At 40.9% G+C, this 26777-nt stretch overlaps 1 protein-coding gene across 11 annotated transcripts in view; it reads right to left on the bottom strand.

The window, feature by feature from the left end:
* Positions 1 to 26777, bottom strand: part of Zmynd11 (zinc finger MYND-type containing 11) — a 92763-nt gene that overhangs the window by 55103 nt on the left and 10883 nt on the right. The gene's annotated exons all lie outside the window — the stretch shown is intronic.

The raw sequence follows: 26777 nt of genomic DNA, 5'->3' as shown, positions 1-26777 counted from the left end.
CAAAGTGACTTCCAACACAAGCAGCAGCAGCAGCAGCAGCAGCAGCACCACCTGATACTGGTCATACTGGTGTGAGACAGAGTGTTGCAGCTTCCCATTTTCTACCTTTCAAATTGCATTTCTACTTAATAAAAGCAATCATTCACTTGGTTACCTGCGAAAGTATGATGTTCTAAAATCCCAAACACTTAAAAAGGTCTTTCTAAGAAGTCAACTTTATATCAATGTCAAAAATAAAGACATTTAATGTTAATTCTAAAACACATAAATATTACAAGATAAAATTTTAGTTTTAGGTATTACACTGTGTGAAATCTGAGCAATACAGAATGGCATTTACAGGTCCTAATTGTTTGGTATTTTAGCTTTTTTGTTATCAAAACCTTAGAGATTCAAGAGTTAAGGACAAAGGAAAACAATGTTTATTAAAACTAACACTAGTCAGATATGGCAATAGCATGTGGAGCTGCACACCTGTAATCCCAGCACACAGGAGGTAGAGCAGGAGGATCAGCACAAATTCAAGGTCAACCCAATCTACACAATGACTTCCACGAGAGTCAGAACTTCATAGCAAGACCTTGTCTCAAGAAACAAACAAACCATCAACTGAGAAGCCAAGCTGTTCTGAGGTAAAATACAAAAGGCCAAGAGCTAGGACACCAGATCGCAAATAATCAGTAATGATCCAGCTGCCAGAATAGGGGTTCATTTCAGAGCGAATAATTACATTATTGGGAAATAGCATTACTATTTTATTCAAATTTTAGTATTCTGTATGGGATGAAGGGAATAGCTGTCAAGCTTCCGGATATCCTTCCAGCTGTCTCCAGGCAAGAAAGAACAAATGGATGACAGCTCAGTGTCTGGTAGGTGGCAGTATTAAAGAAGGCCCACTGAAGCTTTATTTCATGCTCATGGAGAGCCCAGTCTCCGGGACCCAATGAAACACACAACCCACACATCAGTGTGCTAGGCCCTTAAGTGCAAGGCAGGAAGGCAGGCATTGGGCCAGCTCTAGCTGGCTACTCCCTTCAAGGAGACAGCAAGTGTGGAGCTCATTCTAATACTTCGGTGTACTCCCTGAAAGGCCAGAAAAGTTGCTGGAATCTCACTTTTCTCTCCTTCTCTGTCTTGGCCCACTTGGCCTCCTTCTTTCTCTCACCAACCTGAATGAGACTTGTAACTGCCACTAGGGTTCATCTTAACCAGACTCACTGGGGACCCTGGGGCCAGCCAGATCCCGGATAAGGTGGCTTCCAGTACTAGAGAGCCAACAGAGCGTGAGTGCACTGTGGAAGGGCTGAAGGTATTTCTGAATGGCCTACTTTCTCCAGGGCTACTTCTAAAACAATGTTAGGCTAGGGAGATGGCTCGGTGGTTTAGAACTCGATGTACACATGAAGACCTGAGTTCAAATGTCATAGCCCTGTGAGCCTGTGACCCCAGCACTTGGCAAGAGGTGGGAGGAGAGGCAAGGGGATGTCTGGGACCTGCTAACCTGCACCCTAGCTTCAGGTTCAGTAAGAGACTGTTTCAGGGAATAAGGCGGAGAGTGAGAGTAGAACGCCTGTCATCCTTTAGCCTCCTGGCACATATTCAACACTCTACACACAAGCATGTTTGCACATGCACGCACATGCACACACTACCACACTACACACTCAAAAAAAGAGTTGGTGTTCAAATTTTAAAGGAATATCAGTTGGTTCTGAATAAACTTAGACCTGTAACTAAGTGATGATAAAAATGACTTCTGCTGAAGCACAGACCCTTTGGTTTCAATGCGCTTCTTCAGGAGTGCCAGCTCAAGGATGGAACAAGCCATTGGAAGAAACTGCAGGAGCCATGGCGAGGTGTGACAGCACGGCTCAGCCCAGTACTGCTGTGTCGTTCAGACACAAGAGCACAATCCAGCCATCTCAACTATCTACTGAGTGGCCAGTGCTTGCCATGTTCTTATTGCTGTGGTAGCTAGGAGATATTTAAAATGTAATGAATGCCAATCCCTGTCATAAAACAGATTTGACAGAGGAAATCTAGTGTGCACAGTGTAAAGCCATAGAGAACAAACATACAAATGCTCTTGAACTTCCTATGAGATTCAGAAAAGGGTCATGCTGCTTCTTGCCTAGGTAAAATTTAGGCAGAAATAAGTGAAAAAATATAAGAAATATGAGAAAATATAAATACCAATGTTTCTCTTAATTTATTTTAAAAATAATTGTTTAAAGCAAAAAGAAAAATAATTAGTAGATGTCATTATGTTTATAATATATGCAGAAGTAAGGTATATTATGACCACAACACAAATGTGAGACAGCATCACAGTAAACAAAGTGGGATTTCTGGTAAAATCAGGAGCACACTGTTCTATATAAGAGAATAATATAAGCAGATATAGTTAACATATAATTCATCTGTAAATTATTCTTTCCAGGGGGCTGGAGAGATGGCTCAGAGGTTAAGAGCACTGGCTGTTCTTCTAGAGGTCCTGAGTTCAATTCCCAGCAACCACGTGACGGCTCACAACCATCTGTAATGAGATCTGGCACCCACTTCTGGCCTGCAGGCATATATGCAGGTAGAATACTGCATATATAATAAATAATAAATAAAAAAAATTATTCTTTCCAAACACATGGTATGAGCTAGACTGAACAATGCAGCCCTGTAATCCTACTACCCGGAGACTGCAACGGGCACCCTGCAAGCTCAAAGATTGTCTGGGCCACAGAGTTAGCTCCGAGGCAGCTCAGGCAACCTAGAGAGGTGCCGTCTCATACATTAATCAAGAATAATTATCAGATCTATAGACAAATTTAATAGAAAATCTAACTTTTCTTTTTTGAGACAGGGTTTCTCTGTGTAGCTTTGCGCCTTTCCTGGAACTCACTTGGTAGACCAAGCTGGCCTCAAACTCACAGAGATCCGCCTGCCTCTGCCTCCTGAGTGCTAGGATTAAAGGCGTGCACCACCACCGCCCAGCTGAAAATCTAACTTTTGAGAATACTAGAATAATAATTATAATTATTATATAACAATCATACTAATATAACAGAAACTAAGTAGCAGAAATGCTTCAAGTGATATTATATTCCTAGAAATTATTAAAAGTCAAGACTGAAAAAGGAAGTGAGCTACATCTCAGGAAAGCAGATGCAAAGATACAAGCAAGGACTTCTGAGAGCCATGGGCATGTGACAGATAGCAGACATGCTGTCATCCAAGTTTCACCAGACCTGGGGATGATCACTGGTTATGGGAGTCAAAGTAGAACACTGGCAACTGAGTGACTGGTGAAATATGTGGTACATCTTCAAAGTGCCAAAACAATTAAGCCTATTAAGACGATTCATATTTCATTAAAGTACAACCGTTCAATTAGTTCTGAGTAAAGAGAAATTTCAAAAGGTAATATAGTAGTGGAACTAAACCCAGAACTTCAGGACTCCTCAGCAAGTGCTTGAGTACTGAGCTAAGCTCCACCCTTCAAGCTCCCCTTTCTTAGGATATCTGTGTTCACTCATTTCACACACACACTTGATGCAGTCTGCCTGTATACTAGCCACTCCTGTACTGTGGGCAAACAACAGGCAGAAAAGACAAAAACTCTAATCTAGTGACAACATGGCTGGATACAGGAAAACAATGATAACTAGGCACAAGTCGACAAAAAGAAAACATCCTTGGAATCTAGTTTCTTAGACTCTACATAAAAACTAGTGGTCACCAAGGTCTGTGTGAACATGGGAAAATCAAATTCTGCAGTCCACTCTTCTCTGAGCGGGGATCACAAGGCCCCGGTTCCTGGCCTCTCTGAGTGGGGATCACTAGCCCCCCCCGGCCCCCCTCCCCGGCCCCGGCCTCTCTGAGTGGGGATCACTAGGCCCCCCCACACCCCCCCCCCGGCCCCGGCCTCTCTGAGTGGGAATCACTAGCCCCCCCCCCCCATCCCCGGCCTCTCTGAGTAGGATCACTTGGTCCCACAATTGTTCTTAGTGCACTAATGGACTAATGGTAATCTGTTCATAAAATTAATTATAACTTCCTAAAAATAATTCTTTAATTCAACTAAGAAAGAAATTGTCTCATTTACTTTTACATCTAATGTTTTTCTAGGTGCCTAGGAGAGTTGCAAACATGCTAACCTTTCCATATAAAAATACTAAATTCAGCTCTTCTAGCTATGCCATAAGACCCTAGAGGGGGCCTTATTTCAAAAAGAAAGGTCATAAGATGTGTGGAAATCACTATGACAGTCTTTTCCAACATACACGAGGAATGCAATATACTCCTTTTGGTAAAAGCTACCAAACAGTTTTCAAGAGGCTGGTAGCTTAAAAAGTAAGCAAAACACTTCATGTAATTTTAATAAGCCCCTAGCTGATGCTGATATTGTCCTTGGAAATCTAGATTTACCACAATTCTATAGGTATACTCCTGTCTTATCACAGCACTACACAAAAAGAATGCAGCAAGCCAGAGAAAATTAACAAGCAAAATTTAAATAACACATCATTTGATGGCAAATGCATATGTACAGAGGCTGCGTTGGAACAAGTAATAAAGCACACAGTGAAGACAGCATGGGTGAGGGAAAGATAAAAGAGGCAAGACTGCAATCAGCCTCTGCAGTGAAGGAGCTCTATTTACTTCTAGTATAGGTTTATGTGTGAAGGTTTGGTTTTATTGCATAAATATTCAAATATTTACACCAGATATTAAATAAAACTTTCAAAAGTCCTATTGCTTCCATGGTTTACACTGTAACTTAGATACGTATGAAACTTCCTTATCTATTAGTGATTTCACTTTATGGTTATATATTTTCACCATCTTCCCATTTATATATTAGCTTTTGGCTGCTGTTGGGTTTTTTGTTGTTGTTGTTGTTTGTATTTGAGGGACAGGATCTTACTCAGGATGGCTTTGAACTCATTATGTAGCCAAGTACGATTTTATTTTATTTTTTAAAGATGTATTTATTTATGTATACAGTGTTCTGCCTGCATGTATGTCTACAGGCCAGAAGAGGGCACCAGATCTCATTACAGATGGTTGTGAGCCACCACATGGTTGCTGGGAATTGAACTCAGGACCTTTGGAAGAGCAGCCAGTACTCTTAACCTCGGAGCCATCTCTCCAGCCCCAAGTATGATTTTAAACTTCTGATCCTCCTGCTTCCACCTCCTTATTCCTGGGATTATAGGCAACACCACTATCTCCAGCTTTAGTGGTTTTTTAATATATTGTTATTCATAAAATACTTTTCTCTTTACCTTTTAATAAGCATTAAATGGAATGATGCAGAAATCTAGACATATATTCCTTTATAATTACCTTTTTGGTAAATACTTCTACACTCAGATCAGAAAATGTTTAAATCCTTTTGGAGAAGTTTTAGGTTGATAGCAGATTTCCCATACACAGCCTGTCTCCACATAGACACTATTGCCATCAATTCCTCCCCAGGCTGGTGAAACCTGCTATAATCAATGAACCTATATTGACACCACTGTCAAACTAAGTGCATAGGTTAAGGTTTTGTGCACTCTTTGGATCTTGGCACATGTTCAATGACAAGCAAGCAAAACTGTGACATCACACACTATAATTACACTGCCTTACAGAATTCTCTGTGCTTCACCTACTGCTGTCTTCTCCCCTCTAACCTCTGGGGACTACTATTCAGTGTTCCCACAATTTCGCCTCTTCCAGAATGACATGCGGTTAGAATCACACAGCCTTCTTTTCATAGCTTGATAGCATCTGCCAACATTAACTACTATTCCAGTGGCTATATGAAACAGTTTATCTACCCACTCACCTACTAAAGGCTGCCAAGATTGCATACAAGTTTCATCAACTATGGAAAAAATCCTGCTATAAAATCTACATGAAGATTTTTGTAAGCAGATAAATTTTTGGCTCATTTGGACAGCAAAGGGCATGAAAGCTGAATTTCATAGTAAAAGTATTTTTAGTTTTGTAAAACATCAAAAGCTCTGCCCGACTGTCCTCTAAAGTAGGAGGACATTCCTCCCAGCAAGGCATGGAAGTTCCTGCTGCCTCACAAGCCTGCCAGCAGCCAGAGCCAGGACTGTGGGCTTAGACAGTAGGCACAAACTGATGGCTGATGTTTTGACTTTCTATTTCCGAATAGTTTTGTTGAACATCTCTTCGCTTTTCTTATGTTTGTCACCTTTTGCATCTGCTTTAGTAAGGTGTCCACCCAGGCTGTTGCCTTCTTAACTCTTTCTTTTTTAATAATTTGTGTATTTTTATTTTGTGTGCACTGGTGTTTTGCTTGCATGTATGTCTGTGTAAGGGTGCTGGATCCTGTAGTTACACAGCTGTGAGCTGCCATGTGGGTGCTGAGAATTGAACCCAGGTCCTCTGGAAGAGCAGTCAGTGCTCCCAGCCAATATGCCCTCTCTCCAGCCCGCTTACTGGGTTTTCTTATTGTTGAATTTAAGCTTTATTTTTGTATTGCTGTATCTGAGGGGTGCAGATGCATGTGCATGTGCAAGCCAAAAACAATCTGGGGTATCAGTCATTAGGAGCATTATCCCTTTTTTGAGAAAGCATCTCTCACTGACTTGGAACTCAGTGAGCCCCAGGGACCACCTGTCTCCATCTCTCCCACACGGGGATTATAAGCACAAGCCACCACAGCTGGGTTCTGGGGATCAAACTCACATTCTAGAGCACTTTACCTATGACCAGGCTACCTGCTCAGCCCCTTTGCAAATGTGATTAAAAGTTATCAAAGGCATCTTTTGGAAACATTTTCTCTTAGTCTGTAGTATATGTCCTTACTCTCTATACTATATGTCACTCACAGACACCAGCAATCTAAAGTCCTGTTTATTAATTCTCTCTTTCACTGACAGTCCCTTTGGGGCTGTATCTACAGTGGTATCAGCAGAGCAGGAGCATGGAGGTTCTGCTGTCTTGCAAAGTTTAGCAGTTCTACATTTGGCATTGAGAACTAGGATCCATTTTCCATTCATTTCCAGTAATGTCATTTAAATTCACTTTTATAATCAAATGTTCATCTACTGCAGCATGGCCTTGACTCCTTGGTTGATGTTCAGGTCTATCTCTTGGTTCTCTATTCTATTCCATTGTCAGTTCTTTTGCCAATGCTGCATCATAACTGATTGCAACATCTTCATAGTAAGATTCAAGGTTGGCAACCATCAACTTTTTTGACTTTGTTCTTTTGGGTCTTTGCCTTTCCATATCAATTTCAGAAAGGGTTTGTTGGTGTCCATGTACCAAGTGACTCAGGTTTTGACTGATGTTGCATTAAAACTACAGATCAAACTGAGAAAGTGGAACATCTTGACATTAATCTTCCTAGCCATAAGTTATCTTTACATTAATTATCTAATATTAGAGTTTTGTACTCTTCCTCATATAGACCTAGAACATATATTGTTAGGTTTCTATCTAAACATTTCAATTTTGGCATGTTAATGTAAACTTCAATATGTTTTTCCTTAAATTATATTGTTCATTGCTGGTACATGAAGAATTTTTATACATTAACCTTTTATCTTGATCTTACCAAGGTATTTCCTTCATGGCTTCTTTCAAGATATTTTGATGTTTTATGCTTGAAACTTCATTCCTTGGTGTGGGTCTGGTGACATTGTCCTTCTTACTGTTTCTTGTACTTAATGTCTTGACATTTGGCAAAATTCTCCAGGAAGTGTTGCCTCAAATACTGTTTCAAGTTCTTTTTCTTTCCTATATTACCATCACACATAAATTACATATTTTTGAGGTGCCCATGGCTTCTGAATGTTCTATTCTGAAGCTACCTACCCCATATTTTTCTTTTGCTTTTTCAATTCAGAAATTCTTCCATATCCTCAAACTCAGATTACTTCCTTAGCCCAGACCATCACTGACTAACTCCTCTGAGACATTCTTCATTTCTGCTACACTGCTTTTCTCTAGCACTTTTTATCCTTTCTTAGGACTTTTGACTCTGCTTATATGATCCACTCATTATTACATGCTGCCTACTTTTTGCCCTCAGCATTTTAACCATAGTTTTAAATAATGCACTGTCTGATTATTATCCAATATTCTTATTACATTGACTCTGTTTCTGATGTTTGCTTAGTCTCTTCAAACTATACTTTTGGTAAACCTTATGGTCTTTTGCTTTTGAGGGAAAATGGGCATGGTGCACTGAGCAAATGAAGCCATGGTGGACAGGCCTTTAATCGTGTAGTTGAAGAGATGGGGGAAGGGGAGTCATTGAAACCTATGACTTCACAACAACCTTTTGTAAGTCTTTGTTACTGGACTGCCAGTGTCACCAGCACTTCAGGTTTTCTCTTCCTCACATGACAAAGTGTGAGCAGGAACTGAAGCTGCCTATTTCCTTCCCCCAGATTGGCTAGGTTCTGGTGAAACACGGCTGGTAAGGTCACACAAAGGAGCCTCAAGCCTGCAGACAGGTCTTACTAAGAATGGAGAACTCTGCAGGGCGGGCAGTAGTGGTGTGCCTTTAATCCCAGCACTCGGAAGGCAGGCAGAGGCAGGTGGAGCTCTGTGAGTTCAAGGTCAGCCTGGTCTACAGAGCAAGTTCCAAGACAGTCAGGGTAACACTGAGAAACCCTGTCATGGAAAAAAAAAAAAACAACAAGCTGGGCGGTGGTGGCGCATGCCTTTAATCCCAGCGCTTGGGAAGCAGAGGCAGGCGGATCTCGGAGTTCGAGGCCAGCCTGCTCTACAAAGTGAGTTCTAGGAAAGGCGCAAAACTACACAGAGAAACCCAGTCTTAAAAAACCAAAAAACAAAACAAACAAAAAAGAATGGAGCACTCTGGCACACCTGCTAGCCTCTCTTCCTCCTGCCTGATGCTGCCCAAAGCACAGGGCAATTATCTCTGATACTCACAGTGAGATCCTGATTAAGGCAATACTTGGACATGTAAGGAAGCCATTTTCTGAGTTTCCCTAGAGTCCTCACCTCTCCTAGTTGCCCAGACTTAAAATTCTGACAATCCATCATACACTTCAGCTCTAAGAAGCCTTAGCTCTTTCTACCAGCCTATCTCAGTTTTCCATGTAGTAGCTTACCCCTCATAGCCTCACTTCTCTGAAAGATCCAAAAAGACTGATTTTTCTTACTTTTGCTTTCTGCTCATCTTTTTAAACTTGTTATCAACATAAAATAATGCCAATGCTAACTGGAATCAGTAGAATTTCTTTCTGAATATGATTGTAAATGAGATAATATGATGTTTTACCACGGCGGAAACCAAATGAATTAGCATGATTTGCTGAAAAATTTCTACAACAAAATGTGATACTTCTAAATATGTATTTAATTGTTATGAATACTAGAATTAATTTTTTGACTTTGTTTAGCCTGTTGTTAGTGTCTCACAACTATGGTGATACTTTATTTTACTGAAATGTGATTTTATTTGTATGTTAATAAAGTTGCCTTGGGGTCAGAGCAAGCTATAGCAGAAGCTGGGTGGTGGTGGTGCACACCTTTAATCCCAGCACTTGGGAGGCAGAGCTAGGCAGGATCTCTGTGTGTTCAAGGATACAGCCAGCATGGCGACACACACCTTTAATCTCAATACCAACCATAGAAGACCTGGAGGTCTGTACAAACAGGCAGTGACGAGAAGGTCATGTGGTTGGGTTTACAACCAATGAGAAGGCAGAACAGAAAGTCTATAAAAAAGACAGGACACAGGAAGTAGGTCTCTTGCGGAGAGGAAAGACAGCAGCAGCAGTGAAGGATAAGGTTTTCAGCTCTCAGCTATTGCTCTAACCTCGCGGCTTTTAACTCTGCAACTGGCTCTGTGTTTCTTATTTAACAAGACGGTTACATCTACACACAACTGTCATTATTAAAACCTGTATGCAAGCTACATATGTGAAATTATAATTAAACACATTGTAGAGTCCTACATAATTATTTTACATGTACTACCTGCCAAATACTATCAGTTTTGAATTTCTTATTTAATTTAGTTCTTGGGTTTTCTAAAATGGAGGTTTTTCTATACAGCCCAGAGTGCCCCAGAACCTGTGATTCTCCTGCCTCAGCCTCCCACATGGTGGGATGATGGGGGTGTACCATTATCCCAGCTTATCAGCTTTTAAAGCACACCTCTTTTAAGCTTTCCTTATATCGCTGCTCAGCTTTACCACAAACTAGATATTAGTAAATGCTTCCTGGATGAACATTCCTCCCCAGCTAATTATTTTGATATGTTGCAATGAGCCTGTGGCTACCAGGAGCTCAGTGTGAGGGATGGAGAGCTGCAGCTTACTGAGTTGTGGGGGGTGGTGAGAACAACTGTGCAGTACAGCACATGCCTTTACACTGAACTATGTGCTTGAAATGGTTAAACTTTAGGCAAAGGTTATTCACCTCATTTTTAAAATTAAAAAGATAAAGCATAAACTTAGCCCACAATAATAATAAAGGTTTGTTACTAGGTCTTAAGGGAGTAAATCTCAAATACTCCACTAAGAACCTCCCAAACAATCAGGTGGCATCGTTCCATGTGTGTGAGCAGCTGGTGTGGAGGGATACAAAGAACACAGAGTGGATGCCTGCTAGTTCTTTGTCTGCACATTAGATTGAAAACTAAAAACCACCAAGGCTCCTGACAACAAACACGCCATACAAGGCTTTAAAAGTTTGGTTTTTAATGGTTCACTTTTTAACTCTCCTAGCTTGAGTCTGTTTTCCACTGTGGCTAGCACAACAGCACAGGCTAGGTAAGTTACTTACAAGTGTATTTTGGTTAATTGTTCTGGTCCAAGTAGAAGGCCTGTGCCTACAGATCGCTTTTTGGTAGCAGAGCTCCTTGGCAGCATTGAGCATCACAGGGTGATCATGAGTTGAGTGAATTAGTAACCCCACACCTGCATGTGAGGTCTCTCTCTTCTTATAAAGCCACCAGTATTTAAGCCAAGGGCCCAACTCTGATGATTTTACCCACAAGCTCCACTTTTAAAGAATTACATTTCCCCCTTTTTAAGATAATATCAAGTTCCAAAATGAGTTTCAGTGGATAAAATCAGTTTCTGATATTCAGATCACAGCAATTTGTATGTCCAAAGGATGTGTCTAGACTAAGACCTGTTTGTAAAATGAAATGACAAATTAGAGAACTAACAACCTTTTCTTTTTTAAACAGATTTGCTGAGCTATAAAACCACAAACCGGGTTGGGGATTTAGCTCAGTGGTAGAGCGCTTGCCTAGCAAGCACAAGGCCCTGAGTTCGGTCCTCAGCTCCTGCAAAAAATAAAATAAAAAAAAAAGTAAAACCACAAACATTCAACTCACAAATGTACAATGTACAGCTTACTGGGGTGGGGGTGAATGTAGCAAAGATACTTCACAAGTAGAATCCCACAGTGTGTCTTCCCACATCTGGCTTATTGCACTTGATATCATGTTTCCCCAGTCCATCTCTTACTCGATGTAGCAGATCTTCAGTTCTCCTCATACCTCACAGCACTCCTCTGAATACAACAGGTGTTACATTTTGTTCATCCATCATCTATTGATGGACACAAGTGGTCGCTAACATCTAGCTATCATCACCACTGGCAGATAAGTGTATGCTTTCAATTCCTTTGGACATGTACCCAGAAGAGGAACTGCTAAATCACACAGTAAATTTGTTTAACCTCTGCAGCAATCAGAAAACTGCTTTCTATAGCAGCTGAAGCACTACACCTTGATCAGGAAGGTAAGCAGTCCAATTTCTCCACATCTTTACAAACACTTTTCTCCTTCTTCCTCTTCCTCTTCCTCCTCCTCCCCCTCCTCCTTCCCCTCCCCCCTCCTCCCCCTCCTCCTTCTCCCCCCCCTCCTCCTCCTTCTTTTTAAATCACAGCTATTTGGGTAGGTGCAAATAGTCCATCACTGTGGTTGTGATTAACTGATTTCCATGACTGGTGATGTTGAACATCTCATATTTTGCTGGCTTTTTGCTATTTATTTTCTTGGGAGAAATATGCTTCAAATCCTTTGTCCATTTTAACTGTTCTTTAGTTGGTGCATAGGGAGCTTTATGTATCCTAGGTATTATCTCTTTTTCAGAGGTGCAAGTTTTATAAGCAATTTCTACCTTTCTACGTGCTGCCTTTACCACTTACATTATGATTTTCTTGTCTCTCTCTCTCCTCCTCCCTCCTACTCAGTCAGATAGGCTCTCAGTATGTAGCCCATACTCGGCCTTAGGAATTTTCAATCTTCCTGCCTCGACTTTCCATGTGCTGGGATTATGGGTGTGTACCACTCCTCACTCTATACTCTTTTTTAAAGTAATGTCCTTTGATACACAGAAAGGTTTCAATTTTGTTGAAGCAGAATTTATTATTTAGTTGGTCATGTTTTGGTGTCTTATCTAAGATTTTTCTAAATAATCAAAAGTGAAAACATTAATTTATCAATTCTCAAGAGTTTTCATATTCTGGCTCTTTTATTAATGTCATTGGCTCACTTTGCATTAGATTTTCAACTTCTTTTAAAGTGTGGTCATCAGTAAACACCTGCTCAAAAGACTATTTTTTTTCCTAACTGACTTGCCATCCTTGTCCACGGATGTGCAGGACAGCTACCTTAGACTGGCTGTCAAGGTTGCTACAGTAATCAACAGTGATACTCACCAAACAGTTCTACCTGCCTCAAGCCTCACCACCACTACTACAGTTCCCTACTGCTGCAGTGAAATTGGGTGTGTCATGTGTTCTGTCTTAGTGAGGCCATGTGGGCTGCATTAGGTAAGGTCAACTGTCCTGGATTAGGCGAGGCCACGTGGGCTAGATTAGGCAAAGGGAAGTAAAAGTAATTTATGCCACTTCTACTTAGAAAGATTTAAAATTCTCAATTTAAGTTTTCATGATATCATTAATGCCATGCATGGGTGAGGGTGATGTCTCTGATGGTAGCTGCATTCTCAGCCTGCATCTCAGAAGAGGACAGTACAGTAGAGCTCTAGCTAAACTGTGATATCTAGTATGAGCATGAATCACTGCTTTAAGCCACTGTGATTTCTGAAGTTGCTTATGAAAACTATCATAAAATGTTAAAGAAATGTGTCCCTTAACATTTCAGATGTTTTCAGATTAGGGGAGATCTGCACATATATAATCATGAGACTGGGGCTCAATTCCAGGCATGAAACCCATGAAGGTTTCATGCACACTCTAAAAACACCCTAAAGGTAGTCTTATACAATATTTTTAGTGCACCTGCTTTTGACTTTAGCTCATTACATAAAGGCAGGTCTGGGTTTTCCACTGGTGGCTTAAGATGCTATGTGCTATTCTTCACAGACCTGGAAAGAACAATACTCAACTTCATATGGAAAAACAAAAAAACCCAGGATAGCCAAAAGAATCCTGTACAATAAAACAACCTCTGGAGGCATCATGATCCCTGACCTCAAGCTCTACTATAGAGCTACAGTAATAAAAACAGCTTGGTACTGGCATAAAAACCAACATGTAGACCAATGGAATCGAATTGAAGACCCTGACATTAATCCGCACACCTATGAACATACAATTTTTGACAAAGAAGCCAAAACTGTACAATGGAAAAAAGAAAGCATCTTCAACAAATGGTGCTGGTATAACTGGATGTCAATGTGTAGAAGGCTGCAAATAGATCCATATCTTATCTCCGTACACAACACTTAAGTCCAAGTGGATCAAAGACCTCAACATAAATCCAATTACTCTGAACCTGATAGAAGAGAAAGTAGGAAGTAGTCTTGAACACATTGGCACAGGAGATCACTTCCTAAATATAACACCAGTAGCACAGACACTGAGAGAAACAATCAATCAGTGGGACCCCTTAAAACTGAGAAGCTTTTGTAGAGCAAAGGACACGGTCAACAAGACAAAGTGACAGCCTACAGAATGGGAAAAGATCTTCACCAACCCCACATCTGACAGAGGGCTGATATCCAGAATATATAAAGAACTCAAGAAATTGACATCAAAATGCCCAAAAGTCCAATTAAGAAATAGAACTAAAGAGAATTCTCCACAGAGGAAGCTCAAATGGCTGAAAGACATTTAAGGAATTGCTCATCATCCCTAATCATCAGGGAAATGCAAATCAAAATGACACTGAGATACCATCTTACACCTGTCAGAATGGCTAAGATCAAAAACACTGAAGACAGCTTATGCTGGAGCAAGGGGAACTCTCCTCCACTGCTAGTGGGAATGCAAGCTTGTACAGCCACTTTGGAAATCAATATGGCACTTTCTTAGAAAATTTGGAATCCATCTCCCCCAAGATCCAGTATACCACTCTTGCGCATATTTCCAAGGAATGCTCAATCATACCACAAGGGCACATGCTCAGCTATGTTCATAGCAGCATTGTTTATAATAGCCAGAACCTGGAAACAACCTAGATGCCCTTCAACTGAAAAATGGATAAATAAAATGTGGTACATATACACAATGGAGTACTACTCAGCAGAGAAAAATAATGACATCATGAGGTTTGCAGGCAAATGGATGGATTTAGGAAAAAAAAAATCATCCTGAGTGAGGTAACCCAGACTCAAAGACAAACATGGTATGTACTCACTCATAGATGGATACTAGATGTAAAACAAAGGGTGACTAGACTGCTACTCACATCTCCAGGGAGGCTACCTAGAAAAGAGGACCCTAAGAAAGACAGAGGGATGACCCAACAACAGAGAAATGGATAAGATCTACATGAGCAAACTGGACGTGAGGGGGTGGGTAATGAAGGGCAAAGGGTGAGAAAAAGAGAGCTTAGGGGAACAGGAGATCCCAGCTAGATCAAGAACAGAGATGGAGAACAAGGAAAAAGAGACCATGATAAATGAAGACTCCATGGGAATAGGAAGAAGCAAAGTGCTAGAGAGGTCCCCAGAAATCCACAAAGACATCTCCACAATAGACTACTGGCAATGGTCGAGAGAAAAGCCCGAACTGACCTACTCTGGTGATGGGATGGACAAACACCCTAACTGTCATGGTAGAACTCTCATCCAATGACTGATGGAAGCGGATGCAGAGATCCATGGCCAGGCCCTAGGTGGAGCTCCGGGAGTCCAATCAGCGAGAAAGAGGAGGGACTATATGAGCGAGAATTGTTGAGAACATAATTGGAAAAATCACAGGGACAAATAGCCAAACTAGTGGAAACACATGAACTATGAACCAATAGCTGAGGAGTCCCCAACTGGATCAGGCCTTCTGGATAAGTGAGACAGCTGACTAGCTTGAATTGTTTGGGAGGCACCCAGGCAGTGGGACCAGGACCTGACCTTAGTGCATGAGCTGGCTGTGTGGAACCTGGAGCTTATGCAGGGACCCTTTGCTCAGCCTGGGTGAAGGGAGGAGGGGACTGGACCTGCCTCAACTGAATCTACTAAGCTGAGCTGAATCCCCAGGGGAGTCCTTGCCCTGGAGGAGATGGGAATTGGGGGTGGGCTGGGGGGGGTGGCGAGAGGAGGGAGGACAGGGGAATCTGTGGCTGATATGTAAAATTAAATTAAATTATAAAATTTTTAAAAATTAAAAAAAAGAATGCTATGTGCTGTGTGAGGTGGTAGTTGAATGATGGAGAAGTGTATCTGGAAAAGAACTCACCACGGCGGAGGCAAAGAAAGATTGGAAGGGGCATAGTGAAGAAAAGCAGAATGGAAACAGGATGGGGTAGACTGACAACAGATAAACAGGAGCAAGCAGTCTGATTTCAATCCATGGGAACTGAGAGGCCTTCACACTGGGGCAGGCTAGGGGCTAGGAAAGGACAAGGACAAAATATGTAGCATGAATGGTTGGCAGTCCCTTTCTAACACCAAATTCTAGACACCTGAATTCATGCTCTGGCATGAGACTAAAAAATCCAAATAATTTCCTACCTGGAAAATCAAATGGTTCCAGAGAAAGGACTTTCAGACACTGACATCTGAAGGAAGCTAAAGAAAATACTACCTGGCCACCTGACATCCCTATAATGCCCCTACACAAGACCTGCGATTAGCTCTCTGGAGTCTCCCCCTTAAATATGGAAAGGCAGCCAAGAATCATTAGATGTTCAGAAGTAGCTTCTTAACAAGAGGTCACATCAAGTAAAACAAATGGAAGCAGGGGCTCAAATCAGAAAATGCTAGTAGATCTTTTTAGAATATAACTTGGTATCACGGCAAAGTAAGAAATAGAATTGTATCTGTAGGCTATAAATGGGGTAATGTAAATAGGAATGCTAACGAAATGTTAGAATAATGCTGAGTTTGGGGCTAGAGAGACGGTTCAGTGGTTAAGAGCACCAGGGGCTCTTCTGGAGGTTCTGAGTTCAACTCCCAAAACCACATGGTGGCTCACAGCTATCCATAGTGGGATCTGATGCCCTCTTCAAGCATGCAGACATACATGCAGATAGAGCACTAATATACACAAAAATAAATAAATAAATAAATCTTAAAAAAAAAAATAATGCTGCCAGGTGGCGGTGGTGGTGCACACCTTTAATCCCAGCACTCGGGAGGCAGAGCCAGGCGGATCTCTGTGAGTCTGAGGCCAGCCTGGTCTACAGAGCAAGATCCAGGACAGAGAAACCCTGTCTCAAAAAAAATAAATAAATAAAATAATAATAATAATAACAACAACAACAACAACAACAATAATAATGAGCTAAGTTTAAATGGTTTAGTGTTGAAGTTGATGCAATTGTCAATCAAGTTGAAAAATGTACAATGAGAACAACAAAAACCTGTGGTATAGTTTAAGCAATGTCCCAAGTCAGAGGTGCAAGCAGGTAGGAGAGGTTTCCAAGAGGGTACAGCTCAGGAAGTGGGCTCAGAGGACTGAGGAGAAGCTCCATTCACCCACATTTCTAAGCCATCCAAACAATCAACTGGAGGTTGACAAGAGACATTCTCAGTCATTCAGATAGCCCACAACTTTATGACCTCTGTACTTTTTCTCAGGGAGTAGCAAAGACAAGCTAGTAAACCATGAGAAAGGAAAGCCCGACATCCTGTCTTGTCCAGGAAACAGGATTCACCATAGGAAAGCAGCTCTGGGAGTAGACCTGAAAAATTCCCATCCACATCAGAGCAAGAGTAACTGTAACCCGAGAGCAGAAAGTCAGCTCCCTTGGACTCACAGACAAGTACTTATACCAATAAACATACAAACAGCTTAGAAAGAAAATCCAACAAGTTAGCCAAGATTATGAAAAAATCCTAAATAAAATTTTGGCAAACAAAACAATAAAAAATAAAAGGATGTTTTATTCTAGAAATGCAATGATGTTTACTATTAGAAAATCTAGCGGGATATCAGAAAAACTAAGAATATTATCACCTTTACAGATGCTAAAAAATGTACAGAATTCAGCACAAATTTGTGTAACAACCATTAAACAAATAAGAACTGAGGGATGATTGTTTAATATGCACATTCTGACCTCAAAGCTACCAGAATATCCGATGGTTAAAATGTTGGAATTTTCAACTACTATGAAGAAAGAGATAAGTGTATCTACTGTCTCCATCCCTGTTGAACACTACACAGAGAAGACAATCAGGAGCAGTGGCGGGGCTCATGCCTACAGCACATGCTAAAGAGGCAGAGGACCAAGAAGTTACTCAGATGAACAAGAACTGAAAAAGTAAAGTTACTTCTTGCAAGAGACACAGGTGATGTAGTTATGAATAATATTAAAACAAAACAATGAATGAAAAATCCAGCCAAGAGTCAGAAAAATAGGACTGTCAAGTAATAGACAGCATAAAGCCCTTTAATGTCAAAGAGTGTGCATGGGGGAGGGGGGGTTCCTGTGACTCAAAAACCTGAAGCAGAGCAAGTTAGAGAAGGGCTGGTAAATCTAACTAGAACTGTCAGCAACAAGAACCATAAACAAAGCACAAAATCTAAAAGTTTTTTTTGTTGTTGTTTTGTTTTTGTTTTTTTTCAAGTGGCAAGGCAGAAACCTAGTCCAATGGAAACTCCCAGGAATACACAGAGGTGAACCTAGTGAAGACTCCTAGTAATGGGGGATATGGAACTTAAACTGGCCATCTTCTGTAACCAAGCAAGACTTCCAGTGGAGAGACTGGAACACCAACTCAGCCATAAACCTTCTACTTACAATTAGTCCTGCCTACAAGATGAGCTGGGGTAAAGGTGATGCAGAACTTGTGGGAGTGGCCAACCAATGGCTGATCCAACTTGAGACCCATGCCAGGAGAGGGAGCCCACGCCACTGTATTTAGGGCCAGGAACCAGAGTCTGGATAGCCCAGAAACTAAGGATAGAACCAAACAGGACTGGGTTTAAACAAAATAAAAGTCAATGAAATGATTCCTAATTGTACTCTGCTATACTTGTAGACAGGAGCTTTAGCATAATCATCATCAGAGAGGTTTTATCCAGCAACTGATAGGAGCAGATGCAGAGACCCACAGATAAACATTAGGCAGAGCTTGGGAAATACTGCACAAGAGGGCAAGAAAGGATTGTAGAGGCAGCGGGATCAAGACACCTGAGAAAAAGGCCCACAAAATCAACTAAGCAGGGCTCACAGAGACTCAACTGACTATCAGAGAGCCTGTATGGGCCTGACCTACATCCTCTACATGTGTTATGGTTGTGTAGCTTGGTGTTCCTGTGGGACTCCTAACAGTAGGAGCAGGAGCTGTCTCCGACTCTTTTCCTACTTTCAGGACCCTTTTCCTCCTACTGGGTTGCTGCATCCAGTCTTAATATGAGGGATGTGCCTAGTTTTATTATAACTTGATATGCCATGTTTGGTTGATATCCCTGGGAAGACTGCCCTTTTCTAAAGGGAAAGGAGGAAAAGTGGATCTAGGGGAGAGGGATGTTGAAGAAGGAGCTGGGAGGAGAAGAGGAAGGGGAAACAGAGGTTGGAATGCAATATATGAGAGAAAAAACAAAAAATAAAAATGAATGAATGAAAGGAAGGAAGGAAGGAAGGAATGTAGCATGCAAGACCAAAGGCACATAAGGCAAAAGAGTTAAATGGCAAGCTGGATAAGGAAACAGATAAGAAACATTGCCAATTACGCCACAAATGAAAGACTAAGATCCCTAATATTTAATGAAACTCTACATTTTTCTTAAAGCCAAAAAAGAAGAGGAGGAGGAGGAAGAAGAAAATGAGCAAAACATAAGGTGAAAACCAGAAAAAGCTTGCAAACAGGTTATAAACATATGGAAAGATACTTAATTTTTCTTACAATTGGCGAAATGAAACTTTAAAATACACTTAGTGTATCATTTCTAAGTATGAGGCTAATGAAACTGGTATCTGGCAATGTACTCTTGTTAGTACTGTAGATAAACAAGCCTTCTCCACATTAATGATGGGAAGAAAAAATCAGAGTGTGAGTGGAGGGGAATGTGGCAATAACCAGCAAAAATGCACATGCACTTACTCAGCCCCAACATTCTCACAGGTAAAAACATTTACACTGCCACTTATACAGCACTGCCTAAATGCAGTTTGGGGCAGCCAGTAATTAAATAAAACCAGCTATTTTTTTTATTGCTACAATGAGAGGTTGTGTCAAAATGCAATCTTTGCTATCTTACTTGATCAAATCAATTATTAATAATTATCAACAAAGTACTTTCAAAAATAATTGCTGAGTGTTAGGTGTGTCTCTCCTTCCTTTCTCTGGCAGTTTGCACCTACCTTTTTAAAAACTAGTTATTAGCTGGGCATGGTGGTGTATGCCATTAATCCTAGCACCTGGGAGGCAGAGGCAGGTGGATCTGAGTTTGAGGCAAGCATGATCTACATAGTAAGTTCCAGGACAGCCAGAGCTACATGGTAAGAAAACACATACACACACACTAGCTGCTGTCTACTTTATAAGTTCCAGGACAGGGGCTGGAGAGATGGCTCAGAGGTCTTGAGTTCAATTCCCAGCAACCACATGGTGGCTCACAACCATCTACAATTCAATCTGGTGCCCTCTTCTGGCATGTAGGCAGAACACTACATACATAATAAATAAATAAATAAATATTTTTAAAAAGTAAATTCCAGGACAGCCAGAGCTACAAAGTAAGTCTCTCTCTCTCTCTCTCTCTCTCTCTCTCTCTCTCTCTCTCTCTCTCTCCACACACACACACACACACACACACACACACACACACACTAGTTGCTGCCTGCTTTGGTTATTAATAACTTTAAAAATTAAACTACAGTAATGGGGTTGGGGAGATAGCTCAATTAATTGGTAAAGAGCTTGCCACACAAGCTTGAAGACCTGAATTTGATTCTCAAAACTCATATATTACATCTATATTACATACTTGTAATCCCAGTACTGGGGAGGTGGAGACAGGTGGATCCCTAGGTCAAGCTAGCCAAAAGGCTAGCAGATCTCTGTGAATTCAAGGCCAACCTGGTCTACAAAGCAAGTTCCTGGACTGTCATGGCTACATAGAGAAATCCTGTCTCAAAAAATGAAACAACAACAAAAAAAGACTGTCCACACATGAATATGTGCATGCACACAAGCACACACACACAAATTACTATCATTTCTAAGCATACAAAGGTGGAGAGGATTATGACTCTTGTGATGTAACAACAGCTATGCTATATGTTTTCTTATATTTTTCATTTTATTTTTATTATTTTTTAATTATGTGTTTGTGTCGGGGGGGGGGGGGGACGGGACGACACTGTGCACATGTACAGGTGCCCTCAGAGGCCAGAATAGGACATCAGATGTTCTGGAGCTGAAGCTAGAGTTACAGACAGTTGTAAGCCACTAGTCATGGGTGCTCAGGACCCAACTTTATTCTTCTGGAACAGTCATCTCTCCAACCCCTTGTAATACATTCTAAATCTCATCATTTTCTTCAAATTCTAAGATCTACATAACAAATGTTCAAGTAACTTAACCTTAATAACAGAAACTAGCAGTGCATAGTGTAAATTATAATTTTCAATTTAAAAATAAATTTCATCCCAAACTCTCAGGGCTACCATCAAAGTCAAGAAATCAGAATGACAGAGTGAGCTCTGAAGACCTTCGAGAAAGTCATCCCTACATCGTCCAAAACACTAACAGAGCACAACTCTTGCATAACTTTAATTTAGCTCTTAAATTATCTTTTGCTTTTCTTCCAGTAAATCCTCAGAATCATAATCTTGAGCTTTATGAGAATTCAAACTAAACCACCAGAAACGCCTCACTCTGTATGCATGTTGCCTCTCATGTACATAGGAAACATAGTCTGTTTCCAAACTGACTGTTTCTTATCTGAAAATCGGCAGATAGGGATTTTTGTTTTGTTTTGTTGTTGTTGCTGTTGTTTTGCTTACTAAAAGCTTTTAAGCTAAAGCAACAGCAATATTTGTCATTAGAAATTAAGCTAAAAATCATTATGTTAAGCAAAGTAAGCCAAGCTCAAAATGATTAATACTTTGCATCTTCTGTGCAGAACCTAGCCCTAAACTTCCATGAGGTATATATATTTAAATACTTATGTGCACAGGTGAACAAGCTTGAATGGTTAGTGGAAGGTAAGAGAGGGCAATATAGAATATTACTTTAAGGTGGGCTACTTTTGCTTATGTTGCATTTGTTTAACTCTGAGAAGCTGTGTTACTGTGCCTGTGTAAAACACCTGATGGTCTAATGAAGAACTGGCCAATAGCAAGGCAGGAGAAAGGATAGGCGGGGCTGGCAGGCAGAGAGAATATATAGAGGGAGAAATCTAGAAGAGGGGAGAAGCAAGCAGCCAGAGAAGGAGGAGAACTCCAGGGACCAGGTACACAGCAAGCCATGGAGTAAGAATAAGATTTACAGAAGTTGGAGAACGGGAAAAGTCCAGAGGCAAAAGGTACATGGGATAATTTAAGGAAAGTTGGCAAGAAAGAAGCCAAGCTGAGGCCAGACATTCATAAGTAATAATAAGCCTCCTGTGTGATTTATTTGGGAGCTGGGTGGCGGGCCCCCCCCAAAAAAGAGTAAAAACAACAACAGGCAACAGAATCCATGTGCTAAAGAGCAGAACAAGCAGCTGATGGTGCTACACAGTCACGAGGAGGAGTGAGAGGCGAGGAGTGAGAACCAAGAAGGGCACACCTGGAAGAAGAGGCCGTGAAACCTAAGAAAACGGATGAAAACAACAGGAACTAAAGCATGTAGTACATACATGCTAGAAAAATCAGTCATAAACCCACAGCAATAAAGACTTAATGTTAGCAAGTTACAGGTACATGACTTGTATAAATAAGACACTAAAATATACTAATAATTTATTTAACCCAATTTAAAAGTATGATTTTCTAAAAATTGAACTTTCCAAATACATGATTTAAGAATTTGGGTTGGGGATTTAGCTCAGTGGTAGAGCGCTTATCTAGCAAGCGCAAGGCCCTGGGTTCGATCCTCAGCTCAAAAAAAAAAAAAAAAAAAAAATTAAATAATTCAGCCAGGTGGTGGTGGGGCTCACCTCTCATGCCAGCACTTAGGAGGCAGAGGCAGGGGATCTTTGTGAGCTGGTGGCCAGTCTGTTCCACATAATGAGTTCTCGGACACTCTGGGCTAAATGGTACTGGGACTATCCATACCTGTTATACTGTTATGTATATGTATACTGTTAATGCACTCTTTAATAACTGGATTGTCCCAAACAAGAGTTGTCAGCCAAAGTACTAAATTTCAGAGGGGCTTCTTGTGCCCACCGTGGGGTCTCAACATGAGAATTGTCTAGGTCACACGATTCTCAGAAGTGGAGCAGCATCTCAGCCTACACTCAGGTAGGAATCTGTGGTGCCTTTACAGAATATGTGGTGGAGATCAGTTACAGGATAATAAAATAATACGCTGAATAACCGTACTTTAACAGTATCAACATTCTGAAACCACATTAAAGAGGTGTATGAAGGAAATGAAAACTTTCTGAAATGTTGCCAGCCAGCCACAGTCAGCTCTGAGTAGTCAGTCCCCCTGTCTGAACCAGGAATCACTCTGACGTTACAATCTCCAAAGAATCCCCAACAATTAACGGAGATGAAATAACCCCTGCCTCCCAGGAACTTAGAAATCTAAGAGGCAGAACATGCTGGCATGTTCTTCAAGTCTATTTAACTAGTCAGTCATGTGTTATGTGGCAACTACTCCAGTCTACACCAAATTAACCAAATGTTTTGTTTCTCAAACAGTTTTTTAGGAAGGACCTTTCATAATTTTCTGACTGTGTAATATTAAATTTCAAAGCTAAAGCGGGCAGCAGCAATTCCGTGCTTCAGAACTGTGACTCCCTGGGACACATTATCCATAGCATGATGAATGTACTAGAGGGAGAAACAGGGAGGAGTGAGTCAGCTGTTAGATACAACAGCTGTCACTAACCAAACTAGTACTGACCTTTCATTCAAATCATCTTCAAATAAATTAGCTTTTATTTTTAAATTAATAATTCTAACACAATTTAATTTATGAAATTAGACCAAAAATGAACTTTTTTATTTTTAACTACATGAAAATTACCATAATTTATACTCTCAATGACCATTCTATATAACAGATACACTATAAGGTTAACAGTGTTTCATTTTGTTGTCAAGAATATGAACAAGAAAGAGGACAAAGTACTCAGACATGATACCAGTATTTTCTAGACCAAAGAGCAAACACACAGGGCTGAGGGGCATGTCACCAGGGCTCCCCCCTGCAGCACCAACAGCAACATCACCCGGAGTCACAAAGCATGCTTTCAGCTGACAGTCAACTCCTGAGCAGGTCTGAAGAACACAAGTTCCCATCTTATTTTAGTTTTGGCATTGTCTTATTGAATTATCTTAAAATGTATAGCACTTTTGGAAGCATGAAATATAATCTGAAATCTTACAATTATTGCACACAATCTGAAGTGTCAGGTAACAGTGCACATAGCAACAGCAGACACTGACAACATATGAGGGTTTAACTGCCAACTACCACTGTCCTACAGTTGGGGTTCAAAGTACTCTGGGCTGTGATTTGGCTAAAATGTGTTTCCTAGAGTGGTAGTTTGAATATGTATGGCCCCCAAAGACTCATTGTTTGAATGCTTGGCTCATAGGGAGTGGTACTATTAGGAGGTGTGGCATTATTGGAGAAAGTGTGTCACTGTGGGGGTGGGCTTTGCGGTCTCTTATATGCTCAAGATATACCCAGTGTGGGACACAATGTCTCCTGTTGACTGTGGATCAAGATGGAGAACTCTGTTACCTCTGCACCACCAAGTCTGCCTACATGCCACCATGTTTCCTACCATGACAATAATGGACTAAACCTCTGAAACTGTAATCCAATTTCAATTAAATGTTTCCTTTTATAAGAGTTGCTGTGGTCATGGTGTCTCTTTACAGCAACAGAAACCCTAACTAAGACACCTACCATTGAAAGGGCCACCATAAGTCTGGCTCCATTTTGCATTTCTAACTCATTTGCAATGGTTGACTGCTAATGTCTATTTAGGGAGAATCCTGGAGTTGGTGGGGGTGTGAATTTGCAAGTTTAGAAGAGAAGAAAAGAAATCAAGTCTCCTAAGCAACTAAATATGTCTAATTATTGTGTCTTATGAAGGCATACTGTTTTCTAAAACAATTCTGTCTTAAAAGGGGCCACAGCCCACAGGCTGACTAATTTCTAAATCTTGCTAGGAAAGCACTAATCTAGCTCACATGCATACCACTTTCAAGAAAGCCCAAGGTAAACCTGGGAAACTGCCTGCACTTTGGACTACATTTCCCAGACTGTCTCCTTCACTATTTTTGAAGCTGTTTGGGGCAAGATAACTAATGAGCATTCTACTGTCTGAGAAACATGCTATTTTATTAGACTGTCACAGTCTTTCTGCCCCTCTCCTAAGTGACATTATGTGAAATTAAGTGTAATACTTGATAAAATATAAAATTAGTTCCCATATAAACTGTGACAGAGGCTGGAGAGATGGCTAAACTATTAAAGGCTAGGTCCACAACCAAAAAAATAAACTGAGACAGGCCCAGAATTTAATGCACAAATATCAAAATAGTAAGATGACACTACATGTAATTATGCAGTACTATGACTTCATTCTTTGAAAAGTACACTACAGATACCAACATTTAAAAAACAGTGACCCAGTGAACTAACAAATGCTATCTGAGCATACCCAACATTGGCTTTACTCCTGCTTGGTTTTGTGAAGGGCAGTTTATAGCTATGTACCATTGTTTCTCAATTACTCAAAAATACAATAAATAATCAACTGATCAACCTATGTTCATACAAAATCACAATTTTGGGCATTTTTGTGTATAGACTCTGGGAGCTAATTATACTGGAAAGAGGTCACATTCTGTGACCTCACTTCAGGATCAATGCAGGCTTCCCTGAAGAAGGGACACTGACTCAGAGACCCCCAGGATCTTCTAGTGTAAGCCAGTGAGATCACACCATAGAAAGACTGTAGGTGGGAAAAGGGACTGGTTTATTGAAATTTTGTAAGTCACTATAAAGCACGTAGGATGCAAAGGGGAAAGTGAAATCACTGAAGAGTTTTTGATTAAATGATTTAACTGCCAGCAGCTACGGGCCTCAAACGGTTAGTCTTCAGCCATCCTGGGAATCCCACTGTCCCTTTCTGCAGAAAATCAGCAACTGCCCTGTCAGTCAGGCGAGAGATGGATGTTAGTGGTACTTTGAAATCGAAATTTCTAAAATGTCTTAAAATGGTCGTTTTGTTCTCCAAATAGTGCTAGGTCTGAATGTGATGCCCCAAACTGCTGTGGCTACCCTGCCACCTTGAGGGGACTAGCCTTAGAATAAAGCATATGCTGAGAGTAGCAGAATAAACAAAGGAAGAGTGGTCCTTTGAGCTACTTAAGAGTGCATCCTCCCTTTGGATTCCAGGACTATGAGACAGTAAGAATGTAAAGTTGAATACTGGCTTGAGCCAACGAGCTCTGTCTGTTCAAGCTGAGGGCACGTGGCTGGTCGCCTGAACCCATAACCAGGGATGTGATTCTGAAGGAAGTCAGTCAGGGAAAAATTAGAGACTTGGTGCAGAGCATGATGCCAATCCTTTGCAATTTCCGGCTGCAGAAGGGTTCTGAGAGCTGCTGAAAGGTTATAAAGAAAAGCACAGAAAGCGTGGGACTAAGGCAACAAAGGACAGGGGCACTGGGAGGGGTTAGGCCAGCAATCTCCATGCTGCTGGCGGCAGGGGTCACCTATCTGGTGACAAATGGAAGCAGCGGGGGCAGGGTCTGCTGATGAATAAGGAAAGCAGAGAAAAGAATGATATGCTTTAGATGAGTATTTACAGGTGAGAGAGATTTGTGAAGGACCGAAAAGAAACCCACAGAAATGGGCATAGAATTCAGTAAAGATTTTTGTTGTTTGGTTTTATTTCTTTGCTTTGCTTTATTTGGTAAGGATGGAAAGTGTTCTGGTATTATTATCTGGAAGCAAATGGAAGGGGGACAACATACTTAGAAAACAGGAAGGAGTTTCTGGAGTGGATGCTACACAGAACACAGGTATGGTTCTGACAGATGGAGGCAGGTTTGCAGATTGCAGTAAAGCATGTTACTTCCCAATGGCAGTGTCTCTGCCCACTGAGACGGTAGCTAGGGTTGGCTTCAAGAATGGTGGGGCAGGGGGGCATGAGAATACAAAAATATGACATGGTGCCCTCTAGAGAAAGAATCAGAACTTTGTGCATAATTACAGAAGACAGTG

Source organism: Onychomys torridus, chromosome 5, assembly GCF_903995425.1.
Source record: "Onychomys torridus chromosome 5, mOncTor1.1, whole genome shotgun sequence".
NCBI classification, from domain to species: Eukaryota; Metazoa; Chordata; class Mammalia; order Rodentia; family Cricetidae; genus Onychomys; species Onychomys torridus.
Note: the sequence above shows the minus strand (reverse complement) of the source record. Positions and strands in the feature narration are given on the sequence as shown.